The 12,820-nt window shown below is 46.2% G+C and overlaps 1 protein-coding gene across 9 annotated transcripts in view; it reads right to left on the bottom strand.

Annotated features, from left to right (window-relative positions):
* KCNMA1 (potassium calcium-activated channel subfamily M alpha 1) overlaps window positions 1-12,820 on the bottom strand; it is a 736,798-nt gene that overhangs the window by 349,835 nt on the left and 374,143 nt on the right. The gene's annotated exons all lie outside the window — the stretch shown is intronic.

The raw sequence follows: 12,820 nt of genomic DNA, 5'->3' as shown, positions 1-12,820 counted from the left end.
ATGCTCTTTTCAAGCAAGGGCCAGTGACCTTCTGCCTGCACGCAGCCCTCTGAAGCCTGTCTGTCAGGGTTGCCCTCATCCGTCTCCGGGGAATCTCCTTCTTCCAGAACGCCAGTCACCCACGCCTGCTTCTCCCCATCCTGCCTTCCCTGCACCAATTAAACTGTCACAGTCGACCGGCTTGGAGACGGGTGAGGGCAGCAAGAAATCCAAAGGAGGCAGGGAACTCAGGGAAGATGGGGCTTCTCTCAGAAGCCACTCTTCCGTTTTCTGTCACACTGGTCTGAAGACTGGCCGCATGCACCCACTGCGGTCCCCAGCGACCCTCCAGGGGTGCGGAAGAGTCACAGCCTTGCGGAGAGGTGGCAGCTGCGTTCTGCATCTGTTTGGGGACCCCAACGATGCCCAGGTCCCGGTGCTCCAGAGCTGGGTCTCGGAAGGGGTGGTTTTGGCTGGAGATTATTTGCCTCCCTGACTCACAGATCAAGGAGGAAAATTTCCCCTAAAAACAGATGCTTACCCACAATGAATAAGAGATGCAGAAAACAGAGAGTACTTAGGCTCTGCCCTATAGACCCATCCCACTTTACATACTGCTTTCTGTGTTGCCTGGTATTAAAGGAAGAGCTGGGGGGGTCTAGGGCCTCCCTTCCCTGGTCTCATTAGCAGTGCCCCTACATTGTCAAGATTTCAAAAGCAGTGGGGGAAAGGGTATGACAAGAAGAGATACACTACCAAATGTAAAATAGATAGCTAGTAGGAAGCAGCCGCATAGCACAGGGAGATCAGCTCGGTGCTTTGTGACCACCTAGAGGGGTGGGATAGGGAGGGTGGGAGGGAGGGAGACGCAAGAGGGAAGAGATATGGGAACATATGTATAACTGATGCACTTTGTTATAAAGCAGAAACTAACACACCATTGTAAAGCAATTATACTCCAATAAAGATGTTAAAAAAAAAAAAAGAAGAGATATTCACTGCAGAGAAACTCACACGGAGACGTGTTTTGTATGGCAGAAGGCGGAGGATTCCCAATCAATCTCCGCTTAATCTTTGGCTATGAAGCCTGCCCTCTGTCTGCCACCTGATCTTAATGGCACAAGAAACAGGAATGAGTGAGCAGATGAGCCAAGGATCATCTACAGAGCAGAGATCCTTAGCTTAGGGTTCATGGACCAACTCGAGGGTCCCTGGCAGGCAAAAATTCCTATAGCACTCATCAAATCCCCAAAAAGGTGCTTGACCCACAAAAGAACCACCACCATCGTACACAGTAATCTACACACAGTGCTCTCTATCATTGTACTTGACGTAGCTCCCAACTGTTACTCATTCGTCCTCCTCCTAGCATATGTACACGCATGCATGAGCCACACAGGCACCACGTGCCCCCTCCCTGCCTACCCCCCGGCCTCACCACGTACTTGATAATAGACTGCTCAAAGGCACAGCCAGGCTGCATGGCTGCCCAGAGCACATCTCAATTATTATTTTTTTATTATTTTTATTTTTTAAGATGTTGAGGGTAGGAGTTTATTAATTAATTTATTTATTTTTGCTGTGTTGGGTCATCGTTTCTGTGCCAGGGCTTTCTCTAGTTGCAGCAAGCGGGGGCCACTCTTCATCGCGATGCGTGGGCCTCTCGCTATCGCGGCCTCTCTTGTTGCGGAGCACAGGCTCCGGACACGCAGGCTCAGTACTTGTGGCTCACGGGCCTAGTTGCTCTGCGGCATGTGGGATCTTCCCAGACCAGGGCTCGAACCCGTGTCCCCTGCATTAGCAGGCAGATTCTCAACCACTGCGCCACCAGGGAAGCCCACATCTCAATTATTAATGCCGCTCTTTACAGACCTTGCCTTATTATTCCTGTTCATGCTATTATGAAGAGGGCAAAATCCTTAATGCACTCCTCGCCCACTTGCTCCCGCTGCTAGAGGAAAAAGCATGTGCCAGGTGGGATCATCCAACAGCCTCACGCTCTTCACCTGTCTCTACATAAGGGCTCTGCAGTTCCCTCCAGGGCATCAAGATCAAGTGTATCTCAAATTGGGTTGTGGGTTCATTTTCTGCACTTTCTGAGGGGGGCTGGGAGGACGAGGTAAAAACACCAGCTCTCAAAGGAAGAAACGAGGACTCTGAATAGGAGATCTGCATGACTAGGAACATGGGTAGAATATCTTTGTTGAGGAGGACAAATGCCTTACTGTAGATTCCAACATCTAATAGGTAGACCCTGGAACCCTACCTATGGTGTCCTCCTGAGAGAGTCATGATCAGTGAAAGGTAGTATGAGTATTTTCCATTTGGACATCAGACTGACGAAGCAGCTCTACTAGAATCAGGGTTATCATAATGGAATGGTCATCTCTTTTCCAGCTCTGAAAATATCTGAGCTCTGGGTTCTATATTGAAGCAGAGCTTAATGCTATCCTAAAATTAACTGCCAAGTTTCCATGCAAAAAGTGAAAAGTCAGGAGATAGCGATACAGCTCAGACTTGAGACCATATCTGGGGAGAAAGGTCCAGAGATGCTTTCGGTTTTGTTTTTGAAGGGGCCATAACATAAGAGTTTCATCAGCTGACCCTAACGCTCAGCAAATTGGGAACTTTAAGGGTTATGAAACTACAGCCCGGGTTCATCTATGTTAACCCATGCTTTTATACCCACATATGTTAGAAATTAAACCAAAGTTCATGCAATGTGCCCATTTAGCTGAGCAAGTCAGAACACGGTCTCGAGCAATTATCAACACTGACACGCTTAGTATAATCAACTCTGTTTTGGTCCAGTTAATACACTAGTAGAACAGACAGATTTGGGCCTCTTTTCTTATAAAGAATCTGACAATTTAAGGGGGTTATGTTCACTTCCATTTATGTCCTGGAAAATACACTCTTGTGACTTAGCAACCATGTTTAGAAAAACTCTTGCAGTTCTTAAATAAACAGAGTGTATGTTTATGAGGTCCTAATGACGTTCTTTTCAGGGACGATGTAGAGTTAGTGATATGTGGCTTTGGGGATTTACAGTAAGTTGTGGGTGATTTATTGCTGTGACACACAGCATTTGCCTAGAGAAAGGTGGACATTCACTTATGCAGCGTTGGAAGACGTGTTAAACGGGAAACAAGCTGGGACGTGTAGAGACCAAGGACTCCTCACCATGGAGAGAGAAGGGCCCCTTTTTGGGAGACAGAGGTCCAAGGGTTAAGAATATTTTCTGGCACTCAGGGAGCAGAGCTAATTCAAGACCAAAAAGAGAGACAGTTTAGAATAGAGATTGAAAATGGCCTACGGAGGTGTTTTGTTTGGCCCATAGAGTACTTTTAAAAGTGGTGGAGTCGTGGGCAATATTTTAAAACTGAAGATTCAACATGAAGGCCCAATTTCTTCTCTTCTCTCTGAAACAGGGGAAGATCTGCCTGTACGAGTCTGCATTTTTGCTTGGGGACAGTCAGCCGGAGCTGGGAAGTCATTTCAGGGAAGGCTCGGGCTCTCAGCGCCTCCTGGTCTCACATACCTGCTTGCCTCATTTCTAACATCTGCCCACCCCTTTCTACTTGAGCTTGCAAACCTCGGTGCAGGAGACGTTCTTTTTTACTGTGGTACTTTCAGTGAACAGACCTCTTACACTGGCAAGACTCATTTTCAGATATGAGAACGGACAAAGCACGTATGTCTCCAAAACGCAACAGGAAAGCAAGATTATTCGGTTTTCTTTTAAAAATTGACATAACCACGGGTGCCATTTTTGATTAAATGATGGGTTGCTGACGTTAATATTTCCCAAAGCCAAATCATAAGACGTGGTTTGAAATGGAATGTTTAGTTTTATTTTCTCATCTGAAACAATTAGATGACACTGGGAGGGGTGTGGTAAGAGGCGTCTGTCTCTGGGCATGTTTTCTTATCTGTGAAAACTTCCAGACGGTTGAGGCTGACAGGAAGGGAGGAGAAAGAGCCAACTTCTCCATCAGGCACCGCAGACTCAGGGCCGAGGGCCCACCACACTTCTAGCCAACCACAAAAATGGATGAATTCCAATTTCTTTAAAACCAGAAGGAAAAAATAAATATAACAATGAATAGGTCATAATGACTCTCGCCTGGATTATACTCATCTTTAGAGGAACACAGCAGTAAAACGTAACTTTTCATATTCTTTTTGGAGAAAGAGACCCAAGAAGGCAAAAGTACCTACAGCCCACGAAAATCACTGTGCAGCCCCTCCAGGCAAATGCTGGTCTCCAGGCCGGCAGCTCGGGTTGAGCCGTGGCGGGTTTGCCCATAGCATGACCTCACTTAGCCAGGACTGTCATCCCCCCATGCCCCTGGATGCTCTGCACGTGGCAAATTCATAAACGAGGCCCCTGTAAGGCACATTACACCCTGACCTCAGTTTCAAAAAGACGGAGCAGCTGCCTTTCAGCCAGCCACTTCTGGAAAAGTGTCCAAAGGTTTTCATCGCGTGCAGCTGGAGAAGAGGTATTACCACCACTAGAGACAGTTTGCTTTTCTGATTCCGTTATGCCACTCTGAAAGCATTCTCAGTCCTTAATCTTGGTGGCCAACTTCAAGGCAGGGCTTCGCTGGACTCAGCACATACTGAAAACAAAATCCAAGAGGCCAAAGTGTGTGCCATAGTGGGAGCCCCTCTTATGGGCCTAGAGGTGGGTGGGAGGCTGAGTTTTCTGTCTCCTCAACTCAAGATCTCCCCGGGGCCGAAACACTCTGTAAGATCCAGCTATCTTTCCAGCTTCTGAACCTTCAGCACTTATTGTTAGCAAAGCTCATATTAGAAATTGATGGTATATAGCCTAGGGATACCTCACTTGTTATCTTGTTTTGTTACCTCAGTTTTCCTATATTTACGGCTGGACTTCCTGAACCTTGTGAAAATATATATAATTTAAACATCTTAATGGGAAAAAAATCTAGCCTTATACATAGTACTTGAAATCCCCTAATACCTAGAAAAATATCTCACACACAGTCAGTACTTAACATACATCTATTACTTTATTGATACCTTTAAGGTACATGGCTCTCAGCCCCATCTCTGTTATTATGATGAGACTGGTGGCCAATCCTCCCATGCTATGCTTTCCCATCCACTCACAGGTGGGACAGGATTGTCCCCTACGTACACACATGCATGCACACACACACAAACATACACATGCCCTTCTCCCAAATTCCGGGAACAGTGACACATACATCCAAAAAGTCCCAAGGGCATCCTTACTGCAATGGGTTCTATTTTTACAACACAAATAACTCATCACTGACCAGGGTCTCCCCAAAGCTTTAATTTGTCAGGCTGTCAGGAAGAAGGACAAGAGGAATAAAAGCAAAGGCAGAGGTCACGTCTGTGTGCAGCCCATAAACCCCGTGATGAAGCTGTAGCCGTCAACACCACACCTCAGCACAACCATGGCTGTGTTAAGCATGAGTTCTGTCCCTGTGTTTGGATTAAACCATTCTGAGCTCTAAGCTTTCCCTCCAGCTGGCTTCCGTACTGATCTCTTGGCAGTTTCTGAGTGCGTGTCTGGCTGTGGCTTTGGGTAAAGGACCAGAGCTGGGCAATGGGGAGAAGATCCAGCCCTCTGGCGGTATAAACACATGTTAATTGCAGAAGACATAGATAGCTAACTGGGCCTTAAAGGGAATGCATCTTCTTCATTTGCCCTGAAACAATCATTCTTTTCAAAGAAAAAAAAAAAAAAAAGCCAGAGGGCTGAGAGAGTGTCAGATAATCCAAGGGTTTCCTTTTAAATCCTAGAGAATGGTGAAAAGAGAAGAAATAATTCATTCTAATTTTGGAGGGTAGAGTAGATATGGATTTATAGAAATAGTTGTCAGATAGTGTTTTCACTGGAGAAACAAATGAGCAGTGGGGCAAAATGTCCTCAAAAGTTATGTGTAACAAATTCCAAACAGCCCAGACCAATGCACTCAGCCTGGTCAATCTTCCACAAGAGAGCTGAACTCTTACTTCCCCTCTGAAATAGTACAGGAAAAAGAAAAATAAAAAGAAAGAAAGAAAAGCAGGACCATAAAAGCAGGAAATTCAAAGCCTCTTGCCAATGGCAATGAAATAAACTAATCTCCCACGCACCCACCTGGCTGGGTTTGCTCTTTTCCACCTGGGATTATCTTTGCTCTTTTCCATGTCCCTAAAGTGTCCCCCAAGATAACAGCCTGAAACTCCGGAATTGAGTAAAAGGTCATTACGGGCATTGCTAGTCAATGGATAATATTCACTATCACATCTTTATTCATTTCTTATTTAGTAGAAAGAAACCAAAAGATCAAGTAGAGAAGGGACTGGTCTGGGCAGGAAGAGCTCTGACTTCTGGCTCTAGTTCAGTCCCTGGCTAGTTGAGTGACCTTGAGAAGGTCACTCAGCCCTCACTCGCCAGGAGAGGACGCTGAGGCGCAGGGAACAGTGTTACCAGGCGGGCTCCGAAGCCTCTTCAAGTTCTAGCATTTTATTCTAAAGTTGTCTCTTGCAGTAAGCCTGGAAGGTCTAGCTCCATCTTCCTTCCGGCTCCTAACAGCCCTTGATTTTTGCCTCAGGAAATGCCAAAGACGAGCAGTTCCCTTGATGCTCCTAAGTGCGGTCGCATGCGGTGCCTCTGTGTCTCCCTCAAAGTGAGACGTGAGCAAGGAAGCTGAGACCACTGCACAGCGTGCAAGATGGAAGGAACAAGAGTGCTTACCCCCTTGACACACCCATCTTCTCTACCAGGTTTACAGCCCACTGATGAAAGAAGGGCAATTTGCAAAACCAGATGAGGTAGGATGGTTGAGTTCGGGTTGCTCCCATGCCTGAGCATCGAGGGTTGCCATTCAAGGTTAAATTCTGAAAGGGGACAGGACTTCCCATTGGGAGTTATTTACAGCCTCTCTGCCCCGAAGGCGTCTCCTCTTCCCCTCACCGCGCCCACCATCTGACATGCCATTCTTTCAACAGCTGCTGGCTCTCCTGCCGTGCTCCCTTCACAGATGTGCAGTGCTGTTCTGAACATCCTGCCCTTGAACTTTCCCTACCCATAATTTTCCAAACCAAAGCCTGGCAGTAAAAATGCCAGTGAGGGATGGAGAAAATTGGGGGGAGTATTTAAAAAGGAAAGAAAGAATACGGAGACGCTTTACACACACAGCGATTTGTGTTGACTTCCTCAACAAAGGTGAAATGCAGGCCACGAGTTCTCGAAAAGGGGCTAAAGGCGGAGAGCTGAGCAGATCTCTCAGAACACTACAAGAAAGATCAGGTTCCATAAAGGAGCTGGGTCCAGAATAAAATGGTGAGCTTCCTTCTCGATGCCACGGGCTGCCCAGCTGTTCCCGCTACGGGGCAGGGGGTGTGCTAATGGTGACAGTGAAAGTAGCGTTCACAGTCCTTTACAGGTTACAATGCACTATCGTGGAAGTAACCTACACTGTCCTCACAGCTCTGCCAGGTGCCCACGACGAGGTCAACACCTGTGTGCACTGTGGGTAATAACAAGACGGGAGGTGGAGGCTGGATATCTTACATGGTTTCAAAGACCTCCAAAGAAACCTCCTTGGGATCAAATTTTCCTAAAGTCCACGGGTTTGATATGCACACAATGCACTAACTCTGTAAGCACACAATGCAAAAGTATAGCAAATTAACTATACGCTGCAACTCTCTAAAGAGACAAAAGAAACTAATGGGGAAGGAGAGCCTCTCTGGTTATCTACTTCAGTCTGCCAAGTAACTGGCTCAGAGACCTAGGTAAGGATGGGGAGGGCAAAGGGACTTTCCACCGGGAAAGAACGAATCCCTTAAGTCGGAGGGCTCCTTAAGACATGATCAACTTTCCCTGTTCTTTGCTAACGTGACCTCAGTCCATCACAAAATGCTGCCACCCCACTGAGATGAAACGGAAGAGAGTATTTTTAGAGCCACAGTTTAGGGAGAAATGAATCAAGGCCCAGACAGACATGAGACAGCACATGGCCCACACGCCCCATGTCCCGGTGAGAAGACTCACAGGACCCTCGTGAGCACAGCTGCCTTGCAGACTTGGCCCCGAAGGTGCGAAATGGGGGGATGAAGAACAAACGAGAAAACAAGACAGATGAATTGGCAGGATGAGGCGACGTGACCTCTCTTGAAACATCTCACTGAACCCATGTAGTCACTTCCACATCTGGAATTTTACTTCCTGACTTGGAAAAGAGGTTCCTTCAGACACATGGATTCAAATCCTGGCTCCACAACTTACTAGCTGCATGGTTTTGGGCAAACGTTGCAGTTTCATCTGTAAAGTGGGAAAGGTCATAGTACCCACCCTATCAAGTTGCTAGGAGAATTTAATGAGACTGCACATATAATTCATTTTAAAGTGCTTAGTGCTATACCTTGACACAGCACAGAATCAGTGAATGTTCTTCCCTCTACCACCCGGCCCTCTCTTCCCTTTTCAGGAGAATTTCTAGGCAAAGGGATTAGAGCCTGGCTGTGTGAAGATTTGGGCAGGTAAAATGGTGGGGTAACTAGCCAGTTCTGTTAAAGCTCTTGGTATGCATTACATCAATGATGCCCATGTTATTTTTAGAGACTATGAAAATAATCTGGTCAATTTCTGCTGCAATTTTTTTTTTTTTTTTGTGGTATGCGGGCCTCTCACTGCTGTGGCCTCTCCCGTTGCAGAGCACAGGCTCCGTACGCGCAGGCTCAGCGGCCATGGCTCACGGGCCCAGCCACTCCACGGCATGTGGGATCCTCCCAGACCGGGGCACAAACCCGTGTCCCCTGCATCGGCAGGCAGTCTCTCAACCACTGCACCACCAGGGAAGCCCCTACTGCAATCTTAAAGACAGTTTTCTTTAACCATAACCAACCTCAAGCAATTTGACCGTGTGGAAAATATTCAGCATGCTCACACTGAAACTGTCTCGAATGAATGAATGAATGAATGGATATAGAATGAATGAATCACTGAGTACAAATGTAAAATTCTAAGGACTGGGGGAAGGTCCCTTTCACATCGCCAACACCACTGGCAGCCTGGAATCTGGTCCAAATTTTGGATGCTGTCTAAAATTTGTGCTGCTTTTCCCTTCCCCTTCCTAATGTCCATACCCCCCAAAACAGCACTGCTGATACCAGAAGCCGAGAGCAAAGACCGGTGAAGTCAGCAGGTGCCCCCACTGTGTACCAGCCATTTTGGAGCAGATAAAGCCATTAAGGAAAAATTTAACAATGTATAACCTTTCAGCTTTACTCTGCTCACAGCAGGCAGCATGCCTTTTAGAGACACAAGCCAGCAATGAAGTCACCAGTGAGCAGGACTTGACCTTCCTTTTCAGTGTGTGCAACATTAAATATTCGTAATGCACTGAACTGCAGCATAAGAAGTAGTGGAGTTTAAACATGAATCAAAGGGATAAATAGCTTCACACAGGTGAGTCATCCTTTCCAAGAATACCCCTGGAAAAAATGCAAATACCCAGGGCCCTGAGCCTCTCCCTCTTCCAACGTTCTTCCCTTGAAAATTCTAGAAGCAGCAGGAACTGATGCATTATGCAGTCCATGAATCCTGCCCTCACACTGACATCTTTGGGTCTTTTTTCTTTTTTTTCTTTATCTGTTAGAGAAGAATTACTGATCCTATGTCAAAGGGAGGAAACAAACAGGGATGGGACCAGCAACGGTGACAGTATCACCCACGGGGCGTCTCGGGGCACTTCTGACTTCGTTATACAATTTTAAAAAAATCTTTGCTTCACAGAAGATCAGAGTATGTGGAAGTAAGGGGGGGGGGGTGTAGGTATCGAGAGACGTCAAAATTAGAAGTTGGAGTGCCTTAAATTGGGCACCTTTAAAAAGAATGAAAGTTAAAGAGAGTAAATCCTAGGAGTGCTCATCACATGGAAAAAACCTGTTTTTTCTTTTAAATTTTGTATCTATATGAGATGCTGGGTGTTCACTAAACTTATTGGGGTCATCATTTCATGATGTACGTAAGTCAAATCATTATGCTGTACACCTGAACTTATACAGTGCTGTATGTCAATCATATCTCAATAAAACTGGAAGGAAAAAAAGAAGGAAAAAGAACTGGAGTTTTTTGGGATAGTATCTGCCTCGTGTGGCCATTCAATGTCTTTGCGGGGGATGGAACTACTGTGTGTGGTGGGCTTAATGCTTCTCTGTGTCTGTTAAGGAACTGACAGCTGTGTCCATCCAAAGATTGGGTGGAACATCTCCCTCTGCTTGGGTGTTTCTAGAAAGTCTACTGCTGGGATGATGAAGCATAAGATTGGGTGGAACATCTCCCTCTGCTTGGGTGTTTCTAGAAAGTCTACTGCTGGGATGATGAAGCACAACGTTAACATAGTTTCATGTAATTCTCTTTGGCTTTCCAACCTAGGAGCTCTGAGCACAATCTGTCTCGGCCAGATAGTAATCAGTTGAGGCTGCACAAGTGATTTCTTCTGTGGTGACCGCTCTAAGAAAATCACACCCAAAGAAGGGCCTCCCAAACCCTTGAATGTAAAAGACCTACTCAGGGATCCATCCTGACTTAACAATGGAAAAGGAAAGAAATTTGGGAGAAGAAGTCTTTGGAAATGACTTACCTGCTGCCTCTTGATGGTGAAATAAGCTTTGAAAGGTTAAGAAAATCATAAACCCACCAATTATGACATTTATCTGAACTGCCTGTCCACTCATACAACCTGCATTGGCCTGCCCTGACAGTGAGTTAACAGCGCCAACCAACAGAGCCTGTTTTCTATATTAACATGTGTTCCGCGCACTATTTAAAGGGCTAGGTCAGAGAGCCTCACATCTTGAACTTGTGCTGTGGCGCATTCCCCGCCATTCTGGTTAAAACTCACCGAGACAAGCCATTTCACGGACCATGTCTGCCCAGTTAGGTTCACACAAGGGAAAGCCTATGCACTGTCCTTTGATTTATTTATTTGAAGAGTATAAATACTAACTAAACTTCATCTGAAGAACACTAGGTACACTTTTTTCCAGGGTGACGATTTAGCGTAACTTCCAAGAGACGTTTGAAGCTCTTTTTCCAAGATGCCCAGATGGCCAGCCAAACCACGAGTGTGTAAAACCGGTGAGAGTTCTGAATGAAAGGGAGGGATGAATTTTAAGAATTTACATTCTGCTTTCTTACCCGCTTTTCGTTTGCATCTTATATGTGGACAGAACTCCTTATCCTGTTTACTATGCTTGATTATAATTTACCTAATGGGCTCTTTTTTCATTCCTGGGAATGAATCTATGGCTTATCGTGGAGGTAACTTTTAGATTCTACTTTAGTTCATCCCCTCACTTACACAGGAAGCATCCTTACTGGCTCTCCCCAGGAAGATAGTAGACCCTTGGTATTGACTATGCTGATGAGCTCCCCCGTAGGACAAACTCCTGGGGTTTGACCTCAGAACCCAATGTAGTAATTCCAATGAAAAGTAGAAAGGGCTACACAAATAAACATAAGACCTTCTTATAAACAGAAAGGCTCACGATGCCAAACCACTCAGTTTAGTGACAGAGAAGAAAGACTGAGGTTAGGATCAGGCTGAAATAGTCCCCAGGGAGAGTGAGGACAGTCTCGGTTCTAAGATTCTTAGCATTTTTGCTGGGAAAAGCTGAGCACAGGACCGAAGGGCCATCCTTAGAATAGACTCCTTGCAAGTCTATAAGAGAAACCAGAACCAGAGAGGGTTCCCAGTACTGGCTTTCCCAGGCTCAGCAGAATCATAACTAAATCCAAAGGACACTGAAGTGGTGCAGGGCATCCAGGGAAGAGGGTCGTGCCTTGGGAGATTCTACTCCTTTCCCTCCTTTCACGTGGAGCCGAGAACACCAAGAACTACAGAGCAGAAGACCGCCCCATAGCAGAGACTATAAAAAAGGACACAATTCAAATCCATCTTACAAGAGCACTTTATTTCTGAGAAATACAGAGGAGCAAAAAGGAAGAGACAAGGAAAGAAGGCGCCAAGGCACCTGTCCTTCTGGCCGATCACCACACTCACCTCCACGTAAGGGTTTGCCTGCTGGGGCTCACAGACTACATGCCGGAAAGTACCTTCTGAGCCCCGGCACAGAAGTTGGCAGGGTACGCACCCCATGACTTGTGAGAATACTCCTCACCCCTGGGGAGAAAATGGAGAGGTAAGACCAGGAGCTTTAAAAGATCTTTGGTTCAATTAAAATATGATCGAGAATTATTAAGAGGAGATGTTTAAATGGGGCTTACCTTCAATGACATGCCAATTGGAGTTTTCCAAACTTAAAAAACTCTTCTCTTTCTCGGCCAGGAAGAGCTGATGGAAGAGTGCGTGGAATCTCAACTCCTGGAGGACTTTTCAAGGCCCCTCCACCTGAGATGGGCAAGGGCAGCCCAGCCTTGTGCGTGGGGATGGGCTGAAGGGCCGCTGATATTCCAGATGTGGCTGGTTCCCAGAGACAGGTGATGATGTTTTCTTTATTTTCCTTGGCATGATTTTGGCTCAACACCCAAATGCACAAAATCCTTTGGCTGGTGACCAGTAACTCTGAGAAATTCAGAGTTTAGGCATGCATGAAATTACTACAGAAAGAGAACGCTGAGCTCAAAATTCAGGCACACGAGGCTCTGAGCCAACAGGGATACCAAGCAGGTTTCCTCAGATCAAACTCCAGCATCCAGGTGTACCAGGGTGAGAGCTCAGGGAATCAAAACCACTCCTACAGTGGATGAGGTAGGCAAAGAGCTGAAGGCCACCATCCAGGTGTCAGGTGCATGTCCCCACAGAAAGGAGTCAGACCAGCTCAG

Source organism: Tursiops truncatus, chromosome 16, assembly GCF_011762595.2.
Source record: "Tursiops truncatus isolate mTurTru1 chromosome 16, mTurTru1.mat.Y, whole genome shotgun sequence".
In the NCBI taxonomy this organism is placed as follows: Eukaryota; Metazoa; Chordata; class Mammalia; order Artiodactyla; family Delphinidae; genus Tursiops; species Tursiops truncatus.
Note: the sequence above shows the minus strand (reverse complement) of the source record. Positions and strands in the feature narration are given on the sequence as shown.